Source organism: Sapajus apella, unplaced genomic scaffold (assembly GCF_009761245.1).
Source record: "Sapajus apella isolate SASKATOON/1434 unplaced genomic scaffold, GSC_monkey_1.0 scaffold46, whole genome shotgun sequence".
Taxonomy (NCBI): Eukaryota; Metazoa; Chordata; class Mammalia; order Primates; family Cebidae; genus Sapajus; species Sapajus apella.
In genome coordinates this window covers 80,532-91,249 of record NW_022436986.1, presented here as the reverse complement: position 1 = coordinate 91,249, position 10,718 = coordinate 80,532, and the positions used below count along the sequence as shown (strand labels likewise).

The following is a 10,718-nucleotide window of genomic DNA, read 5'->3' as shown; positions in this document are numbered from 1 at the left end:
TCACCCTGGTATGGCAAGTGTACCCCTTCCAGAGGAAACTTTATGGCTTGTTTCATGCAAGGAGAGATGTGTCAGCCCACCCTATCTGAAACTATAGTTTCTCCAATAGTATCAGCTCAAAACAATTAATATACCAATCTGACGTATTTTGGGATAGCACGTCCTTTACTCCTTCAGTTCATTGGCATGGAACTTCACTAGACGTTTTCAAACATTAAAAGCTGAGTTTGGCCTGGCACGGTGGCTCACCTGTAATCCCAGCACTTTGGGAGGCCGAGGTGGGTGGATAATGATATCAGAAGACTGAGACCAGCCTGGCCAACATGGTGAAACCCCGTTTTTACTAAAAATACAAAAATTAGCTGTGCGTGGTGGCGTGCGCCTCTAGTCCCAGCTACTCAGGAGGCTGGGTCAGGAGAATCGCTTGAACCAGGGAGTCGGAGTTTGTAGTGAGCCGAGATCGCACCACTGCACTCCAGCCTGGTCACAGAGCAAGACTCCATCTCAAAAAAAAAAAAAAAAAAAGTGCTGAGTTGGTTGCTGTGGAAAGAAGAGTTGAGTTAGTAACTCTGTGATAACGGATCTCAAAAGGGAGAGATGCGCATCGATCAGGAGGCGAATGGACAACCAGAAGAGAATAATCTAAGCGCAGTTCCCACGCTCCAGTAAGCAAGCCTCTCCTTGCTGGGAGTAGGTTCGTCCAATGGAATGTTTTAGCCTTCCCGCTCCGGGGAACAGGCCGAGCTGGCCTTCTCCCAGGCTCTAGTAGTTTCCGCGCCGCTGACGCATGCCTGCGCGCACAGCTGGGCCGGCGGCGCGTCCTACCCAGCAGCCATGAGCCAGGCTGCGGTGCCAGACGGTTCCCGGCGGGGGGCAGGGGATGGAGGAGCCCCAAGGAGGCCCACCTGACCACTGACCGGTTGCCATGGCATCCTACTACGAGATTCTAGATGTGCCGCGAAGTGCGTCCGCTGATGACATCAAGAAGGCGTACCTGCGCAAGGCTCTCCAGTGGCACCCAGACAAAAACCCAGATAATAAAGAGTTTGCAGAGAAGAAATTTAAGGAGGTGGCCGAGGCATATGAAGTGCTGTCTGACAAGCACAAGCGAGAGGTGTATGACCGCTATGGTCGGGAAGGGCTGACAGGGGCAGGAACTGGCCCGTCTCGGGCAGAAGCTGGCAGTGGTGCACCTGGCTTCACCTTCACCTTCCGCAGCCCCGAGGAGGTCTTCCGGGAGTTCTTTGGGAATGGAGATCCTTTTACAGAGCCCTTTGATGACCGGCGCCCTTTCTCAGGGCTTCAGAGCCGGGGTTCCCGACACTCAGGCCCCTTCTTTACCTTCTCTTCCTCCTTCCCTGGTCAGTCCAATTTCTCCTCCTCATCTTTCTCCTTCAGTCCTGGGGCTGGTCCTTTTCGCTCTGTTTCTACATCTACCACCTTTGTCCAAGGACGCCGCATCACCACACGCAGAATCACGGAGAACGGGCAGGAGCTGGTGGAAGTGGAAGAGGACTGGCAGCTGAAGTCAGTCACAATCAATGGTGTCCCAGATGACCTGGCACTGGGCTTGGAGCTGAGCGGTCGCGAGCAGCAGCCGTCAGTCACCTCCAGGTCCGGGGGCACTCAGGTCCAGCAGACCCCTGCCTCAGGCCCCTTGGACAGTGACCTCTCTGATGATGAGGACCTGCAGCTGGCCATGGCCTACAGCCTGTCAGAGATGGAGGCAGCTGAGAAGAAACTCGCAGATGTGTTCTGAGCCGGATGCCGGGATCCAGAGTCGTTGCACAGTTCCAACAGGACAGCGCCCTCCCCCATGTGCTGGGAGGGGACCCTCCATTCCTCTCCCTCACCCTTGCTGAGTGTAGAGCCGGGGCCTGGGTGGTGGGTGGGGGCTGGGTGGGAGGCAGCAGTAGTCTTAGCCTGTGCACTCTCTTCCTTGGGTGTTTGGTGCTGGCTCCTGGGGACTACAAATCCCAGAATGCGGTGCGCCCGGCCCCATTTCTGATAGATCCCGCTTGGGGGAGTTGGTGCCTAGTTATGGAGCTGTGCATCTTGGGACATGTAGTAGCCCAGGTCGGCCTGTCACTCACTGTGAGATGGGAAGATTTTGTCTTTTGATTTATCCCTGGAGGGCTGGCAAGGTCGTAGATGAAGGGGGAATAATCTGAGCCTTGGTTCCTCTGACACGTCTTGCTAGCCCCAGGGTTAGAGTGGGCAGGGCAGAGCCGTGCAGCACCTGGGAGAGTTTCCCTTCCCGTGGGCAGCCTGGGGTCCCAGGAACAAGCCAGGGCCAGTAGCATGTTTGCCTGAGCAGGGCGTGGCTCCGGAAAGCTGAGGAGTGTGTGCTGGCAGAGAGCTTCGAGGGCAAGGCCACCCGAGGGGGCGTGTGTGTGGCGGGGCTTGGCATGTGATGGCAGCTCCAGGCATGCCGCTGCTCGTATGGCTTTCTTTGGCCTCTGACCCTGCTGCCCATTCTTTCCAACATCACAGACGAGCAGCCTCTCCTCCTCCCTGCCTGGGGAGCCCCGTGGCTAGGGAGGGGAGTGGTGGAGCCAGCTTCTGTAACACTGAGTCTCAGAGACGAACCAAAGCCAGCTGGGCTCAGCTCAGACAGAGGGGAAAATGCTGGAAGGCAATAAAACTGTTTTGAGAAAAAAGAAAAAAAATGCCTTAGCCTTGTTCAGGCCCAGTAGTTCACACCTGTAATCCCAGCACTTTGGGACGCCGAGAGGGATGGATCACCTGAGGTCAGGAGTTCGAGACCACCCTGACCAACATAGAGAAACCTGTCTCTACTAAAAAATACAAAATTAGCCAGGCAGTACAACCTTCTGATGAAACTCCTGACCTCAGATGTTTCATATGATGAAAACTTATCTCTACTAAAAATACAAAAATTAGCTGGGCGTGGTGGCATGTGCATGTAATCCCAGCTACTCAGGAGGCTGAGACAAGAGAATCACTTGAACCCAGGAGGCAGAGGTTGCAGTAAGCCGAGATCGTGGCTTTACACTCCAGCCTGGGCAACAAGAGCAAAACTCTGTCTCAACAACAACAACAACAACAACAGCAACAGCAACAAAAAAGTTTTAGTCTTATTTATTTCATGAAAAACGTTATTTATTTGTTTGTTTTATTGAAACAGAGTCTCCCTCTGTCACCCAGGCTAGAGTACAGTGGTGCTGTCTTGGGTCCCTGCAACTTCCACCTCCCAGGTTCAAGTGATTCTCCTGCTTCTGCCTCCTGAGTATCTGGGATCACAGGCACGTGCCACCACGCCTGGCTAACTTTCATTTTTTTTTTTTTTTAGGCGGAGTTGCGCTTTTGTTACCCAGGCTGGAGTGCAATGGCGCGATCTCAGCTCACCGCAACCTCCGCCTCCCGGGTTCAGGCAATTCTCCTGCCTCAGCCTCCTGAGTAGCTGGGATTACAGGCACGTGCCACCATGCCCAGCTAATTTTTTGTAGTTTTAGAAGAGACGGGGTTTCACCGTGTTGACCAGGATGGTCTTGATCTCTTGACCTCATGATCCACCCGCCTCGGCCTCCCAAAGTGCTGGGATTACAGGCATGAGCCACCGCGCCCGGCCTACTTTCATATTTTTAGTAGAGACAAAGTTTCACCATGTTTCCCAAGCTGGTCTCAAACTTCTGACCCCAGGTGATCCGCCTGCCTCAGTCTCCCAAAGTGCTGGGATTACTCTATTTGTCCAGAGCAATTTACACACAAGCAGTATTTTTTCTTTTCTTTTTTTTGAGACAGGGTCCTGCTCTGCCACCCAGGCTGGAGTGTAGTGGCTCGCTCATGGCTCACTGCAGGCTTGACCTCCTAGGCTCAAATAATCTTCCCATCTCAGCCTTTCTAGTAACCGGAACTAAGGTGCATGCATGCCACCATGCCTGGCTAATTTTTGTATTTTCAATAAGGATAGGGCCTCACTATGTTGCTCAGGCTGGTCTCAAAATCCTGGGCTTCAGCGATCCTCCTGTCTCAGCCTCCCAAAGTGCTAGAATTACAAACATGAGCCACCACTCCTGGCCAGGCTCTCAATATTGAATAGAATTTAGAATTCTGACATGCAGTGGATTTTTAATATTCTATCCAGTTCATTTGTGTGGCACAACTTTTTTTTTTTTTTTTTTTTTGAGATGGAATTTCGCTCTTGTTGCCCAGACTGGAATGCAATGGCGTGATCTCGGCTCACCACAACCTCCCCTTCCTGGGTTCAAGCGATTCTCCTGCCTCATCCTCCTGAGTAGCTGGGATTACAGGCATGTACCACCATGCCCGGCTAATTTTGTGTTTTTTAGTAGAGGTGGGTTTCTCCACGTTGGTCAGGCTGGTCTCAAACTCCCAACCTCAGGTACTCCACCTGCCTCGGCCTCCCAAAGTGTTGGGATTACAGATGTGAGCCACCGCGCCCGGCAGAAATACCTCATAAATAAAGGAGCCTAAGTGTGTAATTGAGCTAGCATTTAAAATGGAATACCTGGGAACAGAAGTGGCTAAGTCCTGAGTCCACACTGCCCCAGCTATCCAGGGGAATGTTTCTATATCTCATCACCACACAAGATAGAAAGGCTGAGCTGGGCACAGTGGCTCACGCCTGTATTCCTAGCACTTTGTGAGGCTAAGGTGGGTGGATCATCTGAGATCAGGGTTCGAGACCAGCTTGACCAACATAGTGAAACCCTGTCTCTACTAAAAATACAAAAATACCTGGGTGTGGTGGCAGGTGCCTGCAATCCCAGCTACCCAGGAGGTAAGGCTGGAGAATCCCTTGAACCTGGGAGGCAGAGGTTGCAGTGAGCTGAGATCGTGCCACTGCAGTCCAGCCTGGGCAACAAGAGAGAAACACTGTCTCAAAAAAAATAATAAAAAAAGAATGGTAAGGCTGGGCGCGGTGGCTCAAGCCTGTAATCCCAGCACTTTGGGAGGCCGAGGCGGGTGGATCACGAGGTCAAGAGATCGAGACCATCCTGGTCAACACGGTGAAACCCCGTCTCTACTAAAAATACAAAAAAAAAATTAGCTGGGCATGGTGGCGCGTGCCTGTAATCCCAGCGACTCAGGAGGCTGAGGCAGGAGAATTGCCTGAACCCGGGAGGCGGAGGTTGTGGTGAGCCGAGATCGCGCCATTGCACTCCAGCCTGGGTAACAAGAGCGAAACTCCGTCTCAAAAAAAAAAAAAAAAAAAAAAGAATGGTAGTTCACAAATAAGGTCAGAGTGGACTTTGTGACCCCAGGTTGGGGTTTATTGTGCCGGGCCTTCTGTCAGAGTGACATCTGCGTGAATGTGTCCTCCATCCTCCATGTGTCCCTCTCAGTCCAGAGGGTAACAGAATGGGTTGCAGAATAACTGCTAGAGGAAGCCTTTAGTTTGATTTTGGCCATTACAGAGCTTAATTTTGTCACCTGGCCAAGTTAGTCCAGAAGTTTGGTCTATGCATATGTAATCTCTGGTGTCTGCTAGGCTAACGAGGGTGGGCAAGTGAGCTTCTCCAAGTTACACAAGGCTCACTTGGGAGCCCTTTGTGACATCTGGTGATTTGGCACATGTTTGCACCATGAGGGTCAGTGTCAGGACAAACTTCGCAAGAGGTTCAAGGACAGTGTCAGTGGAGTCAAACCACAGGCTTTGATTGCAGTGCCTCGTTGTTATGTGACCTAAGAAAGGTGTAGCATCCCTGCTTTCAAAGTGGAGGGAAAACTCCTCTTTAGTGACTTTAGCAGAGCAAAGGACAGTCCTTGAGGGTTTTGTCTGTTTGTTTGTTTGTTTTTGAGATGGAGTCTCGCTCTGTTGCCCAAGCTGAGTGCCTCTCGGGTTAAAGCAATTCTTCTGCCTCCGCCTCCCAAGTAGCTGGTACTACAGGCGCCATCACTATGCCCGGCTAATTTTTGTATTTTACGAAATACTACTCAGGAGGCTGAGGTGGGAGAACCGCTTGAATCTGGGGGTGGAGTTTACAGTGAGTTGAGATTGTGCCACTGCACTTCAGCCTGGGCGACAGAGTGAGACTCCATCTCAAAAGAGAAAAAAAACCAAAGTGAGGACAAAAAGTCTTTATAAAATAAAAGATCTGCTGCTGTCCAGGGGTAAGAATTATTTGAGGAGGGGTCCAGGATATTGAATAGGGAGGTCTGGAGCAGACAAGGTCTGATTACAAAGCCCTGGGACTCAGGAGACAGTGTGAGGCATAGCAGTGAGCCTGTGGAACGTCCAGGGAAGCTGTGCCAGATCTACTTCCTGGCTGTCATTTTTTGTTTGTGTGTTGTTTGCTTGTTTTGAGATGGAGTCTTGCTCTGTTGTCCAGGCTAGGGTGCAGTGGCATGATCTCAGCTCACTGCAACCTCTGCCTCCCGAGTTCCAGCGATTCTCCTGCCTCAGCCTCCCTAATAGCTGGGATTACAGATGCCCGCTACCACACCTGGCTAATTTTTGTATTTTTAGTAGAGATGGGGTTTCACCATGTTGGCCAGGCTGGTCTCAAACTTCTAATCTCAGGTGATCCGCTCGCCTTGGCCTCCCAGAGTTCTGTGATTACAGGCGTGAACCACTGTGCCCGGCTGATTTTTGTTTTTTAATTATGTTAAGTGATTTTTTTTTTAATTATTTTGTACTTTTTCAGTAGAGATGCTATGTTGGACAGGCTGGTTTTGAACTCCTGACCTCAAGTGATCCATCTGCCTCAGCCTCCCAAAATGCTGGGATTACTGGCATGAGCCACTGCGCCCAGCTTGTTTTTTTTTTGTTTGTTTGTTTTTGAAACAGTGTCTCGCTCTGTTACCCAGGTTGGAGTGCAGTGGCGTGATCTCGGCTCACTGCAGCCTCCGCCTCCCACGTTCAAGTGATTCTTCTGCCTCAGCCTCCGGAGTAGCTACAGGTGTGTGCCACCACACCTGGCTAATTTTTTTTGTTTTGTTTTTAGTAGAGACTTTTGTGGTGTTTTTTTTTTTTTTTTTTTTATTAGAAATGGGGTTTCACCATGTTGACCAGGATGGTCTCGATCTCTTGACCTCGTGATCCACCCGCCTCGGCCTCCCAAAGTGCTGGGATTACAGGCTTGAGCCACTGTGCCCGGCTGAGACTTTTGTTTTTAATAGAGATAGAGTCTCCATATTTTGCCCAGACTGATCTTGAACTCCTGGTCTCAAGGAATCCTCCCACCTTGGCCTCCCAAAGTACTGGGATTTCAGGCATGAGCCTCTGTGCTAGTTAAGGAAATTTTTAAGGCTAGCCATAATACTTTTTTGAGTTTTTTTGCTATCTGATTTTTGAGTAAATATCAATGGGCCAATATTTTAGAATGGGAGCTCTCTAAAATTGTTTTAAAATGAAGAAGTCTTTTAAATGTAAAGTCTTTTGACCATTCACAATTAGGATCTTAGTGTTTTTGATTTGTTTTGTTTTTTAAGACAGAGTTTTGCTCTGTCACCTGGGCTGGAATGCAGTGGCACAATCTCAGTTCACTGCAACCTCTGCTTCCCAGGTTCAAGCAATTCTCATGCCTCAGCCTCCAGGTAGCTGGGATTACAGGCACAAGCCACCACACCTGGCCTATTGGTGAATATTTTTAAATAGCGACTTAATCCAGTAAGTCTTTTTATGGAAAGACTAGGAGGTATCTTTTCACACTTAGAATAAATCTTTACCAGGAACACAAGGGGCACTCCTGGAGTGGGTGCAGAGGATACAGCCCCCATGATCCAATAATTCACTCTCAGCAGGGCACAGTGGTTCACACCTGTAATCCCAATATTTGGAGAGGCCAAGCGGGGAGGATTGCTTGAAGCCAGAAGTTTGAGACCAGCCTGGACAACACAGCAAGACTCTATCTCTACAGAAAAATTTAAAAATTAGCTGGGCATGGTGTCACATGCCTGTAATCTCAGCTACTTGGGAGGCTGGAGCAAGAGGATCACTGGAGCCCAAAAGGTCAAGGCCACAGTGAGCCATGATTGGACCACTGCACTCCAGCCTGTGTGACAGAGTGAAACCCTATCTCTTAAAAAAAAAAAAAAAAAAAAAATTTGCCGGGCGCTGTGGCCCATGCCTGCAGTCCCAGCTACTCAGGAGGCTGAGGCGGGAGGATCCCTTGAGCCCAGGAGTTCTGGGCTGTAGTGCACTATGCCGATCAGGTGTCTGTCTGCACTAAGTTCAGCATCAATATGGTGACCTCCTGGGACTGGGGGACCACCAGGATGCCTACGGAGGGGTGAACCGGCCCAGGTCAGAAACAGAGCAGGTCAAAATTCCCATGCTCATCAGTAGTGGGATCATGCCTGTGAATAGCCACTGCACTCCAGCCTGGGCAACATAGAGAGACCCCTTCTCTAAAAACAAACAAACAAACAAAATTTTATTTTTAAATTCTTTTCCAGAGGTAGACTTAAAAAACCAAAGATTTCATTGTCGCCAGTCATTAATGTAGTGTTTGTGTAAACAATGTCTCTGGTCTCACAAATGGGAGATACCTCCAATCACAGACTGGATATTCCATGACTCTGGGCAGGCAATGCTGGCATGGGAGTTTCCCAGCACAAATCCAGGCAAGAAGCACAAATCCGCCAACAAACCCTTATGAATCAGCCTCTTATGGCAAAACTCCCTGAGAGCTTGATCCTTTGGGACAAAGTGAGTGCTGTTTAATGTCTCACATGTCTCGAGTCCCCAGTGTTTTCAGACTGGCTGGCTGACATGAATCAAACACCTTTTGTCCCTTGGATGGCAGAGACTAGACAAGGTGACCTTTTTGGTGATAAAGCCAAGCCCTCCAGACATAAAACAAGACAAGAGGAGAGCCTCATTCAGTTTGTTTGTTTCAGGGACCCACGGCACAGTTCGGCACAGTTCGTTTAGATAGATGCAGGTTTGATGGGTGCCATAAATTTACCAGTCTGTGGAGGGTGGTTGGAACAGTAGGCTTATAAGGACCTGTGCCTGTGTTCTCTACCCTGTGGTTGCTCTCCTTATGACAAACAACACAAAAGGCATAGACAAAGGAAGACAAAAACTATCTCTGAGATCAAAGGATCAGATAGAAATCCAGAGTACCCACAAAAACACCAAAGGTCACTTTTACCCAAAGAACTAGTTCACAAATACTTTCTCCTGTGAATCCCAAAATAGTGGGAAAAAGACAGCCTCACCACTGTCACCTTGGCCAGCTTCCACGGCGGAGATCCACGAAGCCGACGGTAAGAAATCTGACCTTTGCTTTTTGTCAGACAGAGCTCCAGGATCTCAGCTGCAGCAGCTCCTGGCAAGTAGTGTTCTAGCCAGCAAAGGATGGCCCTACACGGGCTGCCAGTGTCTGTAGGGGACCTGGAGATCACCTCTTACCCCGTGTTTGCTCTTACTGGGCTCTTTAGCTGGACCTAGAAACCAAATTGACACCAGACAGATTAACAAGACAAAAGTATATAAATGTTAGTTTTACATGTATGTGAAGATCTTCACAAGAGAATGAAGTCTGAAGAAAAGGCCAAAGCAAGATACCTTTTATTTTCTAAACAATGAGTGATAGCTTTAAGGACAAAGGATGGGCCAGGTGCGGTAGCTCACGCCTGTAATCACAGCAGTTTGGGAGGCTGAGGCAGGCAGGTCATCTGAAGTCAGGAGTTTAAGACCGGCCTGACCAACCTGGTGAAACCCCGTCTTTAAAGCAAAACCAGGGCCGGGCGCGGTGGCTCAAGCCTGTAATCCCAGCACTTTGGGAGGCCGAGGCGGGTGGATCACGAGGTCAAGAGATCGAGACCATCCTGGTCAACATGGTGAAACCCCGTCTCTACTAAGAATATAAAAAATCAGCTGGGCATGGTGGCGCGTGCCTGTAATCCTAGCAACTCAGGAGGCTGGGGCAGGAGAATTGCCTGAACCCAGGGGGCGGAGGTTGCGGTGAGCCGAGATCGCGCCATTGCACTCCAGCCTGGGTAACAAGAGCGAAACTCCGTCTCAAAAAAAAAAAAAAAAAAGCAAAACCAAAAAAACCCCCAAAAAATAAAGGATGGCCGTGTGCGGTGGCTCACACCTGTAATCCCAGCGCTTTGGGAGACTGAGGCGGGCAGATCACTTTAGGTCAGGAGTTTGAGACCAAACTCTCTCTCTACTAAAAATACAAAAATTAGCTGAGCATGGTGGCACATAACTGTAATCCCAGCTACTCGGGAGGCTGAGGCAGGAGAATTGCTTGAACCTGGGAGGTGGAGGCCGCAGTTAACCGAGATTGCGCCACTGCACTCCAGCCTGGGCGACAGAGTGAGACTCCATCTAAAAAAAAAAGAAAAGAAGAGCCGGGCATGGTGGTGCATGTCTGTAGTTCCAGCTACTCGGAGGCTGAGGCTGGAGAATCGCTTGAGTCCAGGAGTTCTGGGCTGCAGTGCGCTGTGCCAATCGGGTGTCCGCACTAAGTTCAGCATCGCTGGGCGCGGTGGCTCAAGCCTGTAATCCCAGCACTTTGGGAGGCTGAGGCGGGTGGATCATGAGGTCAAGAGATCGAGACCATCCTGGTCAACATGGTGAAACCCCGTCTCTACTAAAAAAAAATACAAAAAATTAGCTGGGCATGGTGGCGCGTGCCTGTAATCCTAGCTACTCAGGAGGCTGGGGCAGGAGAATTGCCTGAACCCAGGAGGCGGAGGTTGTGGTGAGCCGAGATCACGCCATTGCACTCCAGCCTGGGTAACATGAGTGAAACTCCGTCTCAAAAAACAAA

At 50.0% G+C, this 10,718-nt stretch overlaps 1 pseudogene across 1 annotated transcript; it reads left to right on the top strand.

Annotated features, from left to right (window-relative positions):
• Positions 1–844: 844 nt before the first annotated feature.
• On the top strand, positions 845–2,660 carry LOC116524625 (annotated as a pseudogene). Its single transcript, XR_004257417.1, has one exon. The product of XR_004257417.1 is annotated as a dnaJ homolog subfamily B member 2 pseudogene (transcript).
• Positions 2,661–10,718: the final 8,058 nt, after the last annotated feature.